Consider the following 21,495-nt stretch of genomic DNA (forward strand, 5'->3'; position numbering starts at 1 on the left):
TAGATACAGTCATAGAAAAACCAAAAAATTGAAAGAATAAAAAGAAAACCCATCAAATACATAGAAATAAGTCTATCAGCAAACTAATACCTTAGTTGTAGATGGACTCCCCTTTAACACTATACCTTCAGCTATTCAAACACTGACTTGAATGAGACTTCAGTTATCATATGTAAATGAAATGATAGGCATAAACTGCTAAGTGAGTGGGTCCAGCTGCCTCTCTTCCCACTACATCGTTCTTAAACTTTTCCTGGTTTCTCTCTTTCTTTTCTTCTTTCCTCCCTGCTGCTCCTCCTACTTCTTTCTCTGGCTCTTCTCTGCACACTAGCGCAAGCCACCAGAATATCTGAATACACTGCCACGATCTGAGAGGATGAGGAACTAGTTTTCACCAGTGGAAGTGCATTTTTCTCTAGGCAGGGCTTTTTATTTAGAGCTTCCCTCTGCATTCTTATTTTATTATAGCACTTCCCTCCCCAATCTTAGATTCTATGAACTCGTGGCTTCTTTTTTTACTTCACTGTGTTGTTATCCATTACCATTATTGTTTTTGATGCTCAAACTGTCTCAATTTGGACCAGTTTGGATCTGTTCAAGTTGGTTCCTGTGATCTTTTGACTTGCTTCCAAGAATCAAGGAGCACATTCTTCCTTTCTGGCACGAGAAATTCCAAGCTCAGCTTGTGCTTTCCTTTTCCAAAATCAGTCATTTCTCCTAGGAATCTGGTTCTTTTGGTGGAGAATGGCATTCGCAACAAAGATGTAGCCACTAGGTAGCATTGCTTCTAGGCTCTGTAAATGGACATAGTGAGCAAATATTCATTTTTAATTCATGAGCTTATACTGACATTTTCAATCCCAATCCAACACCAAGAGGTTCTTCCTCCACTTCCCCTAGTCCATATCTTTATCTCTTCTCTCTCATGTTGATAACCCTGATTCCAAACAATTTTTAATACATTTACTCATGTGCTCTATTCTAAAATACACAGAGAATTGTTTCCAAATTATTCCATCAATATGACTACCAACAACAAATCTACAAAGTTAAGTTCAAAATTTCTTTGCAGATGCTTCTGACATAAGAACATATCCCTCTATGGATCACAGTCAGAGAACTGCATTTAAAATTCACATGAATATTTTCTGTGTGATTGTATTATCATTTTGACATATGGTTCAATTTAAAATTTTCTACTTCTTTTCATCAATTGTAGTGTTTTCTTTTTCTTCTTTTTTGGAAAATGCAATACATCACATCGTTTAAAATCCAAACTATATAAAAAAGATAATACTTAGCAAAGTCTTACCATCATTTCTATTGGTTAAACCACATTCCCTAGATGAAAACATTTTTATTACCTTCTGGCTTATCCTTCCTGAAAAATCAGCAAGTATTAATAATGAGTACAAACACGTCTATCCTCTCCTTTCTTGAAGAAAAGGTAGAATACTGTATACATTTTTTCACTTCTTGCTTTCCTTTTTTTCACATAAACTATCCTAGCAATAACTCAGCAGCAGTCCATAGAGACCCTCACATTTTGGCCACGTAGAACTCCATTATGTGTATGCATGACCAGGTCATTCTTTAATGTCTTATATGCAGTCTAACCATTTTGAAATCATTAGCCCAAGCGATTCAACTCACAAACCAGCCTTAGGAAGAAGAGGTAATTTTGAGTGCCAAAGGAATGTATGATAATAATCTCTTTGTAAGGTATGAAACTATGTGTATAATTTAAAGACCAAGTTTACATCTATTATACACATATTTAGTGTTATGGTATTTTGTGCACATAAATGAAATAATGAGACAATACTGTAAGGCAACTTGGATACACCTACCCTGTGACACAAATGGGTGTCCCTGGATATCTTGATATATTTACATGTTGGAAAAGCCCAAATCAATTCCAACTTCTCTAACACCAAATATTTGTTGATCAACCCAAATCTACCTACATCAATCCAATTCTCTTCCACTCTTGTTCTGACACCAGGTGCACATGCAGCATCTTCCACTGACCCTAAACTTCTGGAGCTAGAGCAGACCTCACAAGTAAAGGGCACAGATACCAGCTGTAACCTTGGGAGTCCTCGTGACCCACTCACTTCTGACCTGCTGGCTACATACTCAGAAGTTCCCTCTACCCCTTCAGGATACCAGCCATAAGCTCAGAGATGCTCATTCCCCTCACTTCTGACCTGCTGGTTCTCACTAGTCCCTTGGGTTTGATAATTGACTGGAATGACTCACAGAAAGTCCTATACTTACAATTACAGCTTTAAAGCATAAAGAATACAAATGAAGAGACACATATGGCAAGGACTGGGAAGGTTCTAAACATGGCGAGTCCTTGTCTTAAAAAGGGCTGAATTACCCTTCCATGTGCATAGTTGATTCCATCAACAAGGAAGCCTGCAGAGCTTTTCTGTTCAGAGCCTTTTTCTGGGCCTCATTTCTTAGGCATGACTGAATGAAGTTTTCCCCAACCTCTGCACCCCTCGCCCTAGGTTGGCCTACATCAGAAGGTCCTCTTTCTAGCCTTGCCAGCCCCCACTTGAGTCATCTTATTAGCATAAACCCTCAAGTGTGGTCTGGAGGCCTATAGAAAACAAAGGCACCTCTATTACTCAGCAAGTTACAAGCATTTAGATTTATCTCAAGGAGGACTGGAGACAGGGTTTTTAAGTGCTGGGCTTCTAAGCAAAACCTCCATGGTTTGACCCACCAGCCACTCCGAGGGAGAAAGATGTAGGAATGGGTGTCTGTAAAGATTTCCATCCTAGGAAGCCCTACTGGGCTGTTCTACCCTGTCCTATAGAGTTACTATGAGTCAGAATCAACCTGAGAGCCAAGGGGCTTAGTGTTTTTTTTTTTTTTTCTGAGTTATCTCTGAGAAACAAAGGACAAAGATGAATATCTTTGGATGGAGTTAAATCTTTACTGCACTTCAAAAAACAAATAAAAAACTGAAGTTTCTAGGTCATGATATATATAGAAATTGGAATGTAATGGACATGGCCAAGCTCTTAGAAAACAGACTGGGGCTGAATAAGTGTCAGAGCCCTGTCTTGTAGCCTCAACAGCACGTGGTCGATTTTGAGTCACAGCAGATGAGGTTAGTCTGGTTTGTCAGAGTGTATAAATGTTAGACAAGGTTAATTGTTTTTTGCTGTATATCTAACAAATACATGATTTTCGTAAGAAAAACTTACCAAAAAAAGAAATCTATAAAGAAGAAAATGAGAGTTCTCCTGCCTGCAGAACTCACTCCCCAGATAAAACACTGCTGAGACACCTTTCTACATTACACATGGGAAGCCGTGGTGGCTTTGGAGTGTAATAGATGCTATTTGGACAAGGCACCCCGGAAGTCCCAAGTCGTGCCCTGACAATTATCTGCTCTCCTTGGGCAATGAGTAATGGGTGAAGGCAATGAAAAGAAAAATAAACTGTTGTTTGCAGAAATTTCACCTTGGAGCAGGGAATGCTGGTAAAGGAGGCCACTGTGTGATTTATGACACAGACTTAAAGAGCTGTGCTATAGCTCTAAACCCAAAGTGGATTTTACCTCAATTTCCTAAGATACGAATGAAATGATAGAAGTCAATAAAAAGAGAGGTGCAGAGAGAAAGCAAGATGGATGAGTCCACTCACACAGGTCAATGGTCATCAAGTCCCGTCTGATAGAGGACTGCCTTGAGATTAGTCGACGAAACTATGGATGCTAAATGAGATTCACACCCCTCTATTGAGATGCTCATACGGGGTCCCTAGAAGTCAGAATCCATTGGACAGCAAGAGGTTTTTTCTTCTTTTTAACAGAAATGATCATAGATATGAGTCAGAATCTACTGCCCCGGGGCAGTGGATTTGGGGATTCCTACCGGCATACCGTCGCAAAGGCTTGTGGTTCCATGGTGTAATGGTGAGCACTCTGGACTCTGAATCCAGCGGTCCGAGTTCAAGTCTCGGTGGAACCTTAGTGTTTCCTTTAAGTGAAGGATTGGAAAAACACCTTAAATTGTGAATGAAACTTGTTACTCCCCTTTAGGCGTCCTGCCTCTGATCCTCATTCAGGAGCTAGAAAGGTTTCAGGCCCCTAAGGAGGAATCCTGAGCTGCTGCAGATCCCTGCTCTCCTCCTGCTCCCCGTGGCCTTTTAGGCCTCGCGGCCCGGCACCCTTTTCCTCACGTCTCCTCCTCAGGAACTGAGGTCCCAGAAACCCTCAGAAAATAGCTGAGGAAGGAAGAGAGACTGGAAAGAACAGAGAAAATTGGAAAGAAAAAGGGAGGAAGTAGGGAATGGTAGGCAGAGGAACTGGGCGGTCACAGCAGCGGTTTCTTCAGTTGCTGGGTGTGGACCACCGCTGCTCCTCACTCAAGAGCGCTCCCATCGCTTCCTGTCCCACCAGAGAAGCCGGTTCCACCGATAAACCTCAAAGCTGTTTGCCTGGCATTTGTTCTTGCAAAGTTTCCTTTCACTGTGTGGACTGGTGAAGTGGATTAAGTTGATTGGCAAGTGAGTGGAAGCCAAGTGAAGGGCCTTGTGGACTTCTTTGGTGTTGACTAGCAGGTGGTGCACCCATGCACCCATATGCACAGCGTTTTTCCCTTTGCAGGCAGTCTGCAGGGCCTGGAGTGGAAAACTGGAATATCAAGGCCTAACAATGTTTCTTTAGAGGTAAAGAGAGATCGAGACAGATAATTGGTTATATAGGTTGAAACTGGTTATCTCCAGAGAACAGGGAATGTAGAAAATGATCAGGGCACTACTGTTTTTCATAACAAACTATTGGGCGTATAGTAGAGTACTTTGCTAAAAAATACATACAAAATAAAAATAACTTCTTTGTTATGTAGAATGTTTTTTATTTGAATTTAAATTTTGACGTACTCCTATGTACCATCACTCTTTAAAGAATCTGGAGTTTGAGTCACGTACTACAGTCCTTTCACTGTAAGATTATAAAAATGTTATTGGGGTAATTTTGAAGCAAATGACCAGCCATTGTTCCCCTTTTCATGAGCTGAGCAGATGGACTAACAGACTTGAAGATCCTCCCACATGTAACCATCTCTATAGCTCATGTTCTGAAGCATCAGCAACTCAGAGGACTGGACGTGATTTAGTGCTAAACAGTCCTGAGACCAAGGAAATCCATTAACCTCTGCAAATCTCAGCTTCCTCATCAGCAACACACCAAACCTTGCCTTCAGTGTTGGCTCCGCTATAACTGGGCAATATTCCATGCTAAGGAGAAGAGAAGCTCTCAGCTCTTAATCATCAAGTAGCTCAGGCCATAGGCATTGCAACTTCTCATTTTAAGGTCCTGCACATTGCCTAGTTTTCTTTGTATCTACCCTTGATCCATCTCTTTGCTATCCTCTTTGGTATGGGGTGGCCCCTCAGGTTGTACTGATAGATCCTTACCTGCTGTCTCCACAGCGGCCACACGGAGGGGCCAGGACCTTTCCCCTTGGGACTATTGTTATCTCTTCAAACTCTTTTTCTGTCACTCCAGCTGCTCTGTTGGGAGGACTCTAGTTACATGGACATTAGACCACTTGATGCTTTCTCGCAGGTCAATGATGCTCTGTTCTTTTCATTTTTAGTTCTTTTTTCCCTCTGGGTTTCATTTTAGATAATTTATGGTCTACAGTGTCCAATTAACTGATAAAGTCATTTAGTGTATTTTTCAATTCTGGAAGTTCTATTTGAGTCATATATATATGTGTCTTTCATCTCTCTCCTCATCAAGCTCATGCTTTCCTCCATTTTTCTGAATGAATACAGTCTATTCATAATAGCTTTTTAAATATTTTGTCTATTCAGTCTATCAACTAGGTTATTTCTGTTGACTTTTCTCATGGTTATGCATCATATCATCTGGCACCAGGACTCCAGTATTGGCATACCTAAAAATTTTTATTAGATGCCAGACATTAAGAATTTTATGTTATGCATTAAAAAAATATTTTTGTATAATCCTTTAAATATTTTTGGATTCTGCTCTAGGATGCCATTAAGTTGCTTGGAAACAGTCTGACTCTTTCCAGGCTGTTTTTAAGCTTTGTTTGGTGGGGTCAGAAAATCCTTAGTCTAAGGCTAATGTGGACACAGTGTTGAGGTATTACCCTTTTGAAGACTCTCCTTCATACCACATGTGTTAGATGCTCTTTCCATTCAGGCTGGTGGGAGCACACACTCCTAGTGGCTCAGTCTGAGCTCTGTCCTACACTTCCTGTGGTTCAGTTTCTCCAGAGAGCTCTTTCACATATATTTTATCTGGTCTTATAGTGGTTTAAGGTAGAAAAGTAAATACCGTCTCTGTTACTCCATTATGGCCCAAAGCAGAAACGTGTACTCTTTTCTTATATTTGAACAATTAAGGGGGAAAAACTTATCTTCGATGTTATTTCCTATCTCCTATACCTGATATTCAAAGTGTGGTGGCATAGTACTGAAGTGCTAAGGCTCCTCACAAAAGGGTCCACAGTTCAAATCTACCAGGTGTTCCCTAGGAACTTTATGTGGCAGTTCTACTCTGTCCCATAGGGTCACTATGAGCTGGAATCGACTTGATGGCAATAGGTTTGGATTTTCTTTGGTATACCTAATATGTGCCATACACTATGTTATGTGTATTATTATATTATCCCATTAATCTATACAATAACTCCACGAGACAGTTAATACTATTATTTTCATATGAGACTTGAAACATTGAAGGAGCTGGTCCAAGGTCAAACAGAAGGCAAGTAGTGGTGCCAGGACTGGAAGGGAGGCCTTCCCAAAGGTAGCGCCCCTAGCCACAGACCAGATCAAAGATCTTTATAATAACCTTGGAATATCTGATATGCCTGGAATCCGGTATCCAAGGAGTTCCTAGCCACTGTGTCGATAGACTCCTTTTGGTTGGAAACTCCTACCTCAGGGAGCCACAGCATAACTTAGACCTTAAGCTCTGACTGAGGAAAGCCCTTAAACTCTCTGCAAAGCCATTTTTTTCATTGGAAAGGCATAGAAAATGGACTTCGGTCTTAATTCAGGTATTTTATATTTGGGCAAGGAAAACTATTGCTCTGGGGAGAAAAGTTCACAGCTCTTCTTCATCGAGCTGTATCACTCTGTAGGATGCACGGCTTGTAGTTCAATGTCGTGAACGATCACTTGGCATCCTTCACATTTTAGCTGGTTTTCTTTGACCCTGCCCTTGTCTTCTCCCCTGTCTCCCAGCCCTACACTCCCTAGCATCTATTGGGGTCTTGCAGATCTCTCTGTGCTGTGCCCGCAGTAGCCACCACGGGGAGCCATGGCCCTTCTTCCCTTTTCTCAGTTTAGTTTGTGAAGAAGGATTCCAGGGTATTTCAATTTACTAGGACACTGTGGCTCAGAAGGAGAGTGAGGTGAAGACACACCCTGGGAAGGGGTGGCAAACCGCCCACACCTGCCAACACAAGACCTAGGGTTTTCTTCTATAGTTTAATATTCAGCATTTTCAGAGAAGGAAAAATCTAAACTTACTTCTGACAGTGAGAAGATAATGTCCTATTTATTTAAATTCCCCGAGGCCCTGGGTGGCAAAAGCAGTTAAACGCTTGACTACTAGCCCAAAGGTTGGTGTTTCCAATCCACCCAGAGGCATCTTGGAAGACACATCTGGCAACCTGCTTCCTGAAGATCACAGCTTTGAAAACTCTATGGAGCAGTTCCACTCTGCACACAGGGGGTCGTGATGAATAGGAATCGACTTGACAGCAACTAGCAACAACAGCATTTACAGTCTCCACCAGCATTGAAAGAGAGGGCAGCTGAAGGGATCTTCCTAATTTTCCAATCTCCTCATGCATGTCAGGTGCAAATCCGAGGCAGAGAGAGAGCTAATGCTGTCTGCCCATGAAGGAGGTAAGAGAGGCCTTGAGGAAAGGGGTGGGGGAAGAGGAAACTGAAGCCACCAACTCATAGCTTCCTGTCAAGCAGACTAGCAAATTGAAGTCAGCCAGACACAGGGTTGAAAGTTTTCTTCACAGTTGCAAACTGGGAGATAGACAGAGTCTTCTGACCTAAGGCTGCCAGCTCCCTGACCCAGGGCAGATTTGTTCCTCTTACAGAGAGTGACATACATATGTATGAACAGTGAGGGGAGGATCCTCAGTCTTGCCATGCATGCTCAGTCCACATAATTTTGGTGAATTGGTTTTTGCACAGGGCTCTAAAAATACTGCGCATAGCCCTGAAAAAATGGCGATGGCTGGCTACTGCCACCCCGGGAAGGTCATATAGTGGATAGATTCAGAGTCAGTGCACCTGCACCTTGGTCTCCTGCCAAAAGAAGACAAGAAATCTGGGAATTTGACTAATCATGGTGAAGTGCTGTAAAAGTTTTAACAAAAATGTAGCAAAGGTAGGCGTTTCTGAAAAACAACTATTATGGGATGGTTAATAACCCTTAATAACCCTTCCATGACTGCCTGTTTCAAAACTGGAGCCAGAAAAAAAAAGAGGCTGCTTTAGAGGCCATGGATGTTGTAAAAAGGTGGGAATACTAGCATTGGCGTCAGAACCTTTCAGAATTTAAGGGGGACGATGAGCAGGATCAGCCCAAAGCTGATTCCCATGAAGAGGCAGTCAGATATATCTCCACCCTCCAAACTTTTCACAAATTCTGACACCAGCCATCCCTCCCACGGCACCCTCTACTTCTCTTCTGGGGTCAATGATCTGTTCCCATGTCCACATAGAACCACACTTATAGTTTAGTGGTTTATTAAGGAAGTAACAGGGTACAACTCGGGATCAGGATCAACAGGCTGCAATTCAGGGCCAAGATCAGGAACCATGTAGGCAAGTCTCCCTTCTTCAGTGTAGGACATCTCTCTCAGCCATTCAAGGATCCTCTCAGCCCCCTCAGGACAGGCTCCTCTTGGCTCTGCTGTGTATCACCATTGAGTCTGCCACTGGGCCCCTTCTAGGCCTGTCACCATCTTCGGTGTTACAAGCCTTGACCTGTGTTACAGCTCTTTTAAGAACTTCTTTACCTCTTCTCTCTCCCTCTCTCTCTCTCTGTGCTCCTTCTTTCTTCTTTCTTCCTTCTGCTTCTTCCTGTCCAAAAAACCTCTGGGGGGTTTACTGTATGTGTATATGTATATATACAAATTCCTCATCAGTTTCAAGGCATGGCCCTCCCACCAAGGCCATGAATTGAACAATCCCCTCTTGGTAGGCCACAGACACTTCATTTGCATAGTAGCCTACAGCTACTCCATTTGCATAGTAGCATACAGATATCCCATTTGCATAGCCTATAGTCACTGCATTTGCCTGGTGTATTGACCAATCCAGGAAGGTGCATACTAATTACAGGACAGACTGCAAGCAGCTCAGGGCCAGACAAAAAGTATCAAACATCAACTTGTTTACAGCTTACTCAGTAAATGTCAATCAGCCTGAAAAAGAGTAACAAACCCTTTGGGGATAGAAAACTAGGGCAAACGTAATGCCTCAGGCTTCAGGGGGGATAAATCTCTAAAGCTGTTTTACCAAAGAACCAAGGCAAAAGGTCACCTAAAGGATCTCATGTCAGCACAGGTGTGTTGGGGTGGTATCTGGGAAAGTTGTACAGCAATAGATGTAGGACTCCGGAGCAAGACAACAAGCAGGACAGCTGTCATTCAAGGAAAGAAGTCTGAGGAGAGTTTAGATGTGGAAAGGGCATCTGATGAAGTGTTGCCACCAGGCTTGTGATACCAACGCTCTTTCTCATCTCTACAAAGAAGGCATCAAAGTGGGCTTGATGTGCTTGTTATGCATGTTGGGTATGAGTATGGAATTAGATACATACTTATTCATATTAAAATACTCATCCTTGTACCGCCTAAAATTATCTCAAGTACTACCAGTGCTACCCATACCACATACAGGGAAACTGCCTATTGAAAAGTAAAAAAGGAGCCCCTCCTGGGGGTAAAAACTTATTTGTTGTGATGGAATCTCCTAACGCAATCTCTCAGGCCAAGGGCACAAAAAACCCATTAAGTCCCAAGGAAACACAGCCAATAATAATTCTTCAGAGAATTATTAGAGGGCCTGAGGAATCTCTAGAAACTATTGCAGACACCCTCTTATTTACAGAGAACATGGTTCTAAGGTGAGGTCCAACTCTACCCCAAGACATGTGTCAAGGGTGACGCAGATGGAGCAGGTTCTTAGTCCCCCAGAGTCTGGGAAGATGTAGCTCAGAGGCACATGAATACACTCAGGACAAGGCCACAACATGATAGCCTACTGGTGGGACTTGTGAATGAGGCCCAGGGCTATGTATTTCCAGAGTGATCCTATCAGAGAGTCCATTGTTATACTCTTAGGTCAATGAGGAATTCCAGGTCTTTATCCTTTTACTATGTTTGGTGTTCCAATCTGAAAATCCTGGCATTTTTCCCACCTCACACCTTTTTCGTTAGGTTTTTAAGCTGATATTGGTATGTGAAATTCTCAAGCATAAAGGGAGTGCAGCTAATTTACTTCTACATCGACTGAATTCAACTGATGTCTTCACAGGCTGGTTGGGATCCACATTCTCTTCTTTTCTTTCTTTCTGTATCTTTTTGCCTGACTGTAGGCTGAAACCCTGGTGGCATAACGGTTAAGTGATACAGCTGCTAACCAGAAGGTCGGCAGTTTGAATCTCCTAGGAGCTCTTTGGAAACTCTAGGGAGCAGTTCTACCCTGTCCTATAGGGTCACTATGAATTGGCATCAACTCGATGGCGATGGGGTTTTTTGGGTAGGCTGCAACTCCACAGCAATATCAATATCAATTTCTCTGTGGAAAAGAATAGCTAAGCAATGTAGAAATGGGTATAAATTGCAGGACTTTAATGGAATAGAAGTCTCACAAGGAAACAAAATGCTTTGACTGTCCAGAAACTGACCACCAATCTCTGAGTGTCTTCATGTGACTTGGGAGTCTGAAATTTAATTCAACAGGAGCTGCAGTTATTGAAGCGGGAAATATTGTGATGAATAAACCTCTTCCTGCTCCTGAGGACTGTGGGTCCCAGGTAAATTAAAAAAATAGAAGCCCCAAAGTCATTGACTAAGTCTGGATTGAAATAATGGATAAAGTCAGAGACCACACGTCTCAATTAGTAGTTAATGAGGACTTTGAAAGAGAGTGAAATCTGTATGCGAAGGTATTATCCACCTGTCATCTCCCATAGGCTCTGGTTCTCTTGGTAGTCCTGTTGTGTGGCGGCTTCTCTACTCCCTGAGGGTGTTTGAACTCTTATCGGCGCCTGGCTTTGGGCCCTATACAGGGCCAACTTCATGGGCAAGTGACCTGTACACTCACAGATGACCCTACGCTCAAAATTCTCACACTCGATTTAATGTTCTGCTGTCATCGTCTTGGAATTATTTATGATTTTAACTTTGAATATATGTTTTGTACGTGAAGTTCAATGGGAAAAGGAAGCACGCATGCAAGAAGAGGAAATGTGCACAATACATATGTCCGCTGCAGTTCCTCGCTGGTTCATTACATACCACATTCTTGATAACCCCATGAGCGCAGAATTAAAGAAAACTGAAAATGCATGGAGCTTCACCAAGAATCAAAGTGAGTACAAGATGTCAAACACAACAGAAAGTAAAGTCAAAGCATAACAGATTCAGATGGTTTAAAAAAATTCTTTTTTGGATTTAGATACTTTATTACTTACAGAAGCAGTAAAAGGAAAAATTGTCAAAGGTGCCAACCCCTCATGGCTGTCTCATCAGACAACACTAAAAGAGGGCCAGATGAGTGCAACATAATTATTAGGACACTGTTGCAGAGGAGACAATGCCTTGCTTCAGCTAAGCTGTTTTATATCCTGTGGCAGTGCCCTAAGGAGAGCTAGGTGGAAAATTCCACACCTCACTAGAAACAGGGAGGTGGATGTAAAAACTGTCTAGTGGCAGCCCCCCACAAGAAAGAGAGGCAGATGTGAAAATGTCAAGCTCCTCACAAGACCATCTATCTTATATTCCTGGGCGGAGGGCAGGGTATTCCACCAAGACATGGGTTCTGACCTGCATGGCCTGCGCAGATATGTAGGAGATGGCCCGAACACCATGGCAGAGCCGTTTCCCTGCAAAAGCTATGTCTAAAACTGACGGGGGGGAGGTGAGGCCAGGATGGTGGAGTAGTCAGATGTTTCTGGTGGTCCCTCTTACAACAAAGATCCAGAAAAACAAGTGAGTCAATAATATATATGACAAGCAAAGAGCCCTGAACATCAAAGGCAAAGTTAAGAAATCAGACTGAGCAGCATGGAGAAAGAGTGACAGTTCACAAGAAGTGAGGAGTTGCCGGACCTGACTCGGTAGACACCAGCACCCCTCAACACTGATCCCCTGGTAGGACCGCGGTGGGGTTGGTGGTAACATCTGCGATACATTTTCCGCAGTGAGAGAGAGAGAGCGCAACCGGCAGAGTCTACTCACGTCTCCAAAATCAGGGAAGAACAGCGCTCTCAGCAAAAGATAAGTGCTTGTGTCTAATTTACCCTGTGGATCAAATAGCACACCTTGGAGGTGGGGCCAAGATGGCGCCGAGTATTCAGACCCTTCCGGTGATACCTCTTACAAGAAAGACCTGAAAAAACAAGTGAAACACTTATATTTATGACAAGCTAGCAGCCCTGAACATCAAAGTCAAAGAAATCAGACTGAGTGGCAAGGGGAGGGAGATATGATTCAGAAGTGGAGACGAGTTGCCGGAACTGAATTGCCTGGAAGCCTCAGGAACCATTCCTGGAAGTGACTGGGGAGGGCTGGTGGTAGCATTCAGCTACAGCTTCCCCAGGGAGAAACAGCCCACCACAAAGCCTACTCACACCTCCAGAACCAGAGAAGAATGGTGCTTTCAGCAAAAGCTAAGTACTAAAGAAATAAAGGGCATCTAGATTGGTAAGGAAGAAGTAAAAGGATCTCTATTTGCAGATGACATGATCGTATATGCAGAAAACCCTAAAGAATCCTCAACAAAACTACTGAAACTAATAGTTCAGCAGAGTATCAGAATACTAGTTAAACATACACAAATCAGTTGGATTCCTCTATACCAACAGAAAGAACATCAAAGAGGAAATCACCAAACCAATACCATTCACACTGGCCCCAAGAAAATAAAATACTTAAGAATAAATCTTACCAGAGATGTAGAAGACCTATGCAAGGAAAACTACAAGACACTACTGCAAGAAATCAAAAGACACCTACAGAAATTGGAAAAAAATACCTTGCTCATGGATAGGAAGACTTAACATTGTAAAAGTGTCCATTCCACCAAAAGCAATGTATAGATACAATATTTTCGATCCAAATTCCAAGGACATTTTTTAATGAGATGGAGAAACAAATCACCAACTTCATATGGAAGAGAAAGACGCCCTGGATAAGTAATGCATTGCTGAAAAAGAAGAACAAAGTGGGAGGCCTCATTCTACCCAATTTCAGAACCTATTATATGGCCACAGTAGTTAAAACAGACTGCTACTAGTACAACAACAGATACATAGAACAATGGAACAGAATTGAGAATCGAGACATAATTCCATCTACCTATGAGCAGCTGATGTTTGACAAAGGTCCAAAGTCAGTTAAATGTGGAAAAGACAGTCTCTTTAACAAACGGGGCTGGCATAACTGGATACGCATCTGCTAAAAAATGGAAACGAAACCCATACCTCACACCATACACAAAAATGAACTCAAACTGGATCAAAGACCAAACTATAAAATCTAAAACAATACAGATCATGGAAGAAAAAGTAGGGACTATGCTAGGAGCCCTAATACATGGCATAAACAGTATACAAAACATTATTAAAAATGTACAAACACCAGAAGGGAAACTAGATCACTGGGAGCCCCTAAAAATCAAACATCTATGCTCATCCAAAGACTTCACTAAAAAGAGTAAAAAGATTACCTACAGACATGGAAGAAGTTTTTAGCTATGACATTCCTGATCAGCATCTGATCTGATCTCTAAAGTCTACACGATACCACAAAAACTGAACTACAAAAAGACCAATAAGCCAATTAAAAAATGAGCAAAGGATACAAACAGGCATGTCACTGAAGAAGACATTCAGGTAGCTAACAGATACATGAGGAAATGCGATCATTAGCCGTTAGAGAAATGCAATTTGAAAGTATAATGAGATTCCATCTGACCCCAACAAGGCTGGCATTAATCTAAAAAACACACAATAATAAATGCTGGAGAGGTTGTGGAGAGACTGGAACATTTATACACTGCTGGTGGGAATGGAAAATGGTATAAGCACTTTGGAAATCAATTTGGCGCTTCCTTAAAAAAACTGGAAATAAGACTACCATAGAATCCAGCAATCCTACTTCTTGGAATATATCTAGAGAAATAAGAGCCTTTACATGAACAGATATATGCACACCCATGTTCATTGCAGCACTGTTTACAATAGCAGAAAGATGAAAGCAACCAAGATGCCCATCAACGGATGAATGGATTAATAAATTATGGTACATTCACACAATGGAATACTATGCATCCACAAGAACAATGATGAATCCGTGAAACATTTCATAATGTGGAGGAATCAGGAAGACATTATGCCGACTGAAATTAGTTGCAAGAGGAAAATATTGTATGAGTCCACTATTACGAGAACTCAAGAAAAAGTTTGAACACACAAGAAAATATTCTTTGACTGTTACAATAGTGGGGAGGGAAGGAGGGAAGGAGAGGGGTATTAACTAATTAGATAGTGGACAAGAACTATTTTAGGTAAAGAGAAAGACAAACACAACAAACAAGGGGTTAGCATCACTGCATTACACCAAAAGCAAAGAATTTCCTGAATAAACTGAACACTTTGAAGGCCAGCATAGCAGGGGTAGGAGTTTGGGCCATAGTTTCAGGGGACATGTAGGTCAATTGACATAATAATATCTATTAAGAAAATATTCTGCATCCCACTTTGAAGAGTGGCATCTGGGATGTTAAACACTAGCAAGGGGCCATCTAAGATGCGTCAATTGGTCTCAACCAACCCGGAGCAAAGGAGAATGAAGAACACGAAACACACAAGGTAATTATGAGCCCCAGAGACAGAAAGGGCCACATAAACCAGAGACTACATCAGCCTGAGACCAGAAGAACTAGATGGTGCCCGGCTACAACCGACGACTGCCCTGACAGGGAACAGAACAGAGAAACTCTGAGGGAGCAGGACAGCACTGGGATGCAGACCTAAAATTCTCATAAAAAGACCAGACTGAATGGTCTGACTCAGACTAGAAGGACCCCGGAGGTCATGGTCCCCAGACCTTCTGTTAGCCCAAGACGGGAACCATTCCCAAAGCCAACTCTTTGGACAGGGATTGGATTGGACTATGGGATAGAAAATGATGCTGGTGAGGAGTGAGCTTCTTCAATCAAGTAGATGCATGAGACTATGTGGGCAGCTCCTGTCTAGATGGGAGATGAGAGGGCAGAGGGGCATAAATTGGCACAATGGACACAAAAATAGACAGTAGAGAGGAGTGTGCAGTCTCATGAGGGAAAGAGCAACTAGGAGTATATAGCAAGGTGTATATAAATTTTTGTATGAAAGACTGACCTGATTTTGTAAACTTTCACTTAAAGCACAATTAAAGGTTTAAAAAAAAAAAAAAAAAAGCACCCCTTTCAAAAAAACACTCCCCTTTATCTGACACCTGCTCCCTCTGCCCCAGGCCTCAAGCTGGCTTCAGTAGCATTTGATTTGCCTGGGCCTGAGACAGGTCCTGCTGTGCACTCCAAACCATTCTCTCAGACTTGGAGAGGGAACAAATCAGCAAATGAGGGGGGCGGGAAATAATTTGCCGGCTCCCCTAAGCTGGGAACTCAGGGCAGAAGAAGCTCTTATCCAGGCACAAGCAGTCTATGGACTTTGAATGCCTTCAACCCCTGCATGGACCTGTGTGGGACCATTTCAGCAGATTAGACCCTTGCTGGTGTTCAGCTTGGGTGTATGTGCCCCAGGTCTGACTTCAACTGTTTCAGCTGTGCAGTGGAGAGGCATGTTTTTGACATTTGACACTGCTCCTCATGTTGTTCATTGCCTTCAAATCAGTGCATTGGTTGAGTCTGAAGCTAGGAGGGCAGCTGAATGGCCTTCGCCCCTCCTTGCTCCTCGTCCGCCTCAGGTGCCAGCGACCCCCAGAGACCCCCGGGTCTCCAACCTTCCCTGAGCCCAAGGAGGCTCACGACATGGCTGCTCTGCCTTAGCCCACCTGCCCGTGCCATGGACGCCCCACGTTTGCCCCAGTTGCGGTCGGTGGGGCACGACCATGGAAATTAAGTGAGGAATGGGGAATGGTGAAGAAGAGCAAAGGAAAGCAGGGAGGCGTGGGTGAGAATGAGACCTCCAGGAGGCCATGCAGAGACTCAAGCGAGGTGCTGGGGAGCAGACAATGGTTTCTATTGTGTAGCACAATGGGGAGGGAGGAGCCGAGAAACCCCAAGAAGTGGGACAAAAGCAAAGCAGCAGTGGCTGTTCAAGAACAAAACAGTAAATTAAGACAATAATTTATACATGGCTCAAAAACAATAGTCAATATCGAGTCACATAAAGAAGCAGAACATGATCACTTCAACAAGCTCCCAAAACAAAGAATGAAGGAGTCTTCTGGACGAAGACATATTACTGGAATTACCAGAGGCTGAATACGAAAGATTAATACTCAGAACTCTTCAAGAAATCAGGAAGGAGATCAGGCAAAATGCAGAATAAGCCAAGTATCACACAGATAACGCAGTGGAGAAAATTAAGAAGGTTATGAAGAGCATAATGACAACTTTAATAGGCTGCAAGAATCCATAGAGAGACAGCAATCAGAAATTCAGAAGATTATCAATAACATTTCAGAATTAGACAACTCAATAGAAAGTCAGAGGAGCAGAATTCAGGAAATGGAAGTCAGAATTAGTGAGACCAAAGATAAGACACTTGGCACCAATACATTTGAAGAAAAATCAGATAAAACTGATGGAGGCACTAATAGCCCTGGAAAAAAGGCTTTCTTTTCAACTGGGACTTGTTTCAGGATCTTCAGGCTATAAAAACAGGATTTCTTCCCGATATTAAGAGGAGCATTAGCCGTGGTATCCTCTCTGCCTCTAGTGTTAGGGATTGAATCGTGTCCCCCAGAGGGAAATGTCAAAGTCGTAACCCCTATACCTATAATGTTACCTTCTTTGGGGTAATAGAGTATTTCTTTGAAAGTAAATCCACAGCGGGTAGACACAATTCCGACTCACAGTGACTGTATATGACAGAGTAGAAGCCAACTACCACATCTTTCTCCAGCTCTTTGAATAGAGTATCAGTTAAGTAATACCAGAGAAGGGTGGGTCTTAGTCCTAATCCTTTCTAAGTGCTGTTTCATAAAAGAGAAGGGACCTGCAGAGAGGTTCAGGCACGGGGGTAGAAAACATGCGAGGCTCCCTCACAGACCAATGAATGTCAACAGATACTGGGGGACTACTGACAAGGATGGTTCTTCCTGCCTGAGCCACACCACTACCCCACAACACTGGACTCCTAGAAATTTCACTGAGGTGGAAGGAGCCTGAATTTTTATGGAATTTACTTCCCACCTTCTAGCACACAAGTGTTTTACCAGTAAGTCCAGAGTCATTTACACTTCTTCCTTGCTAGGTCCAATCAGTGTAGGGTCATCAATGCAATGGATCAGTGTGACATCTTCTGGAATGGAAAGGTAATCAAATCCCTGAAGACTAAATTAAGACATAGGGCTGGAGAGCTGATATATCACTGAGGTAGGACAGTGGAGGTGTATTGCTGGCCTTTCCAGCTGAAGAAAAGCCGCTTCTGGTGTTTCTTCAGAGCTGAAAATGGGAAAAGAGCATTGGTCAGACCAATAGCTGCATACCAGGTACCAGGAGATATATTAATTTGCTTAAGCAATGAAACCACATCTGGAACAGCAGCTACGATTAGAGTCACCACTTGGTTAAGTTTACGGTAATCCACTGTCATTCAACAAGATCTATCTGTTTTTTGCACAGGCCCAATAGGTGAGTTGAATGGGGATGTGGTGGGAATCACTACCGCTGCATTCTGGAAGCCCTTGATGGTGGCAGTACTCTCTGCAATTCCTCCAGGAATGCAGTATTGCTTCTGGTTTACTATTTTCCTAGATAGAGGCAGTTCTAATGGCTTCATCTTGGCTTTTCCTAATCTGGTAGCCCTTATTCCACTTGTCAGAGATCCAGTGTGGGGGTTCTGCCAGTTGCTGGGGAAATCTATCACGCATTTTGGAATGGGGGAAATCACTACAGGATGGGTTTCGGGATGCACTGTGAGGCAAACCTGAGCTAAGGGTGCAATAAGAATCTCACTTTCATATGCCCCTACTCTGATGGTGGGCCACAGTGATGTTTTGGGTCTCCTGGAATTAGTGTCAGTTTAGAGCCAGTATCCAGGAATGCCCCCAAAGTCTGGTTATTTCCTTTGCCCCAGTGAACACTCACTCTCATAAAAGGCGAGAAATTTAACAGCATAAATTTTTGGCAGTGTAGGGGGCCTTTCCTCAAGGGGACCTGGCTTCCCCTTCATATAAGGGGTTGTGGGTCTGTAAATAGGCCCTAGGCTGGGAATTGATTGAGAGGCTGCAACTCTCTATTCTGGTGATTTGAGTTAGACCGCTGTTCCCTTGACCTAGAATTCTTTCACTTCTAGAGGATGAAGTAAATAATTAGTAGATTTCTTATTTCACTTCTAGGACACTATGACTCAGTAGCCAATGCCATAAGTCCATACAAGTCAGACTATTCTGATTACTGCTTTGACTCTGCTGTCCATTGTAGTAACCACTAACCACTCCCACCTTATCTTTGTCGATTGAGTGCTGCCACTTGGCCCCTACGACCTTGGGGTCCAATCAGCCCCATTGTATTAGGTGTTTTAATTCTGTTAGGGCAGTTCTCACTGTCAAGCCTTACTCACATAAAAGGGCAAACACAGCAGTCTTCAAGGATTCTGGGACCCCCCCCGCGCCTCTTCGTAAATTTGTTTCTCACTGTTGTGGCAAATGGTGTGTCCTCTGGCACTCCATGGGTGGGTATGTGGTTCTAACCTGATAAATACACTCTAATGTACCAATTTCCCTAATTTTTTGAATACCTTCTTCTACAGTATACCAGGGCAGGTCTTGTACTTCAACTTGATTTACTGTAGGCCACCGTGCAATCCATACTTCATTGACCCAACCAAATAAACTATTAGATCTTTTCCTAACCTCTTGAGCAGAAACACTGAATGAAGAATCTGTGCTTAGTGGGCCCATATTGGTAAACTCAGACTGATCCATGTTTATGCTCCTTGCACCATTATCCCACACCCTTAATAGCCATTCTCATACATATTCCCCAGGTTTCTGTTTGTACATATTAGGAAAGTCAAGCAGTTGCTTTGGAGTGTGGCATGCTTCCTCCTTGTTCACAGTTGGTACTTTACCTTTTGGGGTTTTCTGAGACTTAAGTCTACTTATAGGCCAAAAGCAAAAATGAATAGTGGCAGTGAGTCCTGGAAATATTCAGCAATGCCTTGAAAGGCATCTACCTCAGGTGATAAATCAGGCAAGGCACCAGGTGCCAGCTCAGGTGATATCTCAGACAAAGACTCTTCAGGACCAGTTGGATTAATCTCATCAGAAGGGGATGGAAGGTATAATGGTTTTACTGCAAGATGGTCCCTTCACCTAAACCCTGGTGCCGTAGTGGGTATGAGTTCAGCTGTTAACCAAAAGGTCGATAGTTCAAATCCACCAGATGGTCCCCGAAAACCCTATGGGGTAGTTCTACTCAGTCCTATGGGGTCACTATGAGTCGGAACCAACTCCTATGAAACAGCAATGGGTTTTCTTTTCTTGGCTTACCAGAGAAAGATGGGGTGTTCTTGTCAGTTGGGTGTAAGAGTGCTGATTCTGCTGGCAGGAATGATTCAACAGAATTTAGAGCCTCAGTGTCCCCAGCTCTCTGATTATCGGCCCATATGTTCCCATTCCAAGTTTCGGGGTCCCATTTCTTCTCAATCAATGCCTCACTTTAACTTTAGACACCGTTCGAGGTTGGGAATTCAATTAGCATTGTAATTCAGGCACTCTTATAATAAGACTCTGCGTTAGATTTTTGGCAATATCAGCTCTGTTACTACAAGAAATAAGGATTTCTTTCAGGGCACAAGTTGCAACTTTGAGGAGTTTTACACGGCCTTTGAACTGTGACTCTGGTGCCCTGAGATCATCTCTCTCACCACTTTGTCTAATGAAAGTAGGACCAACCAATCAACTTCCTTATAATTCTCATTCTGACCAAATTGTGGAAATATTTCAAACATGTGATCACCGGAAGCCTCACCTCTCACCAATACATGATCTATTTCTGATAATTTGCGTATTAAAATTGCCACTTCATGCCATGGATTAGCATCACCCTTTTTGCTACTGGAGGCAGAGTCATCAGTGCTTTTAAGACTAGGCAGACTTGAGAACCAACTTAGAAAACTCATCCTGATGATTCTGTTTCTCTGGGGCCACTCTCAGTAGCAAATGTATCGGCTGGGTTCTGAAGAGATGCAAGACCAAGTGTGTGTATGGGTGTGTGTGTGTGTATAACTGTATGGCTATATATATATATAGCCATAGAGTTAGACAGAGAGAGACACAGGGAGAGCTTTATCTCAAGGAAATTGCTCACATGGCTGTAGAGGATCACAAGCCCCACGTCCATGGTTCAGAGTTCTCCCACCTCACATACCTGCAGGGGCTGAGGAACCCAAGATCAGCAGGTAAGGTGGCAGGCTGCTGGCTAATGTCACTGGAACTGGACATCAGATGATGATTAGCTGGATGCAGAATCCAGAATAAGCAAGCATGCTTTCCCAAAACATCTATACATATATTGGATGCAGGCCACACCACCGAGGAAAATCCCCTTACAACTGACTGGCTGATCATGTCTGATCACTGCTTTACTATATAACTGCCAAATTACATCACTATATAAGTGCCAAATCACTGAGAATGATGGCCCAGCCAAGCTGACACACAAACCTAACCACCACACGTTACAAGCCCAGTGATTACCTTAATAAATTTTGAACAGGTAATGAAAAAAACCTACAAATAAATCTATCTATTCCTCTAAAAATGTTAAGTCCTGTTTAAATATACATTTATCTACTCCACTTTTGCTTCCTAGGAAAGGTAAATCTCATGATAGTTGAAGTCAAATAGATGTTCGCACTCTAAACTTGCCCCATTCTAGTTTCACTGATGATCAACCTTGATGACAATCCTTCTAAAATATTTTTGGATTTTGAAAATGAATTAATAACACACCTAAGTATTTATACTATTGTGGTGTAAATTCCAAATATTCTGGTAT

General features: G+C 42.7%; 1 non-coding gene across 1 annotated transcript; it reads left to right on the top strand.

The window, feature by feature from the left end:
• Nucleotides 1-3,920: 3,920 nt before the first annotated feature.
• Nucleotides 3,921-3,992, top strand: TRNAQ-CUG (transfer RNA glutamine (anticodon CUG)). Its single transcript has one exon. It is a non-coding gene; the product is annotated as a tRNA-Gln (tRNA).
• The last annotated feature ends 17,503 nt before the right edge of the window (nucleotides 3,993-21,495 follow it).

This window comes from Loxodonta africana, chromosome 3, assembly GCF_030014295.1.
Source record: "Loxodonta africana isolate mLoxAfr1 chromosome 3, mLoxAfr1.hap2, whole genome shotgun sequence".
Classification (NCBI taxonomy): Eukaryota; Metazoa; Chordata; class Mammalia; order Proboscidea; family Elephantidae; genus Loxodonta; species Loxodonta africana.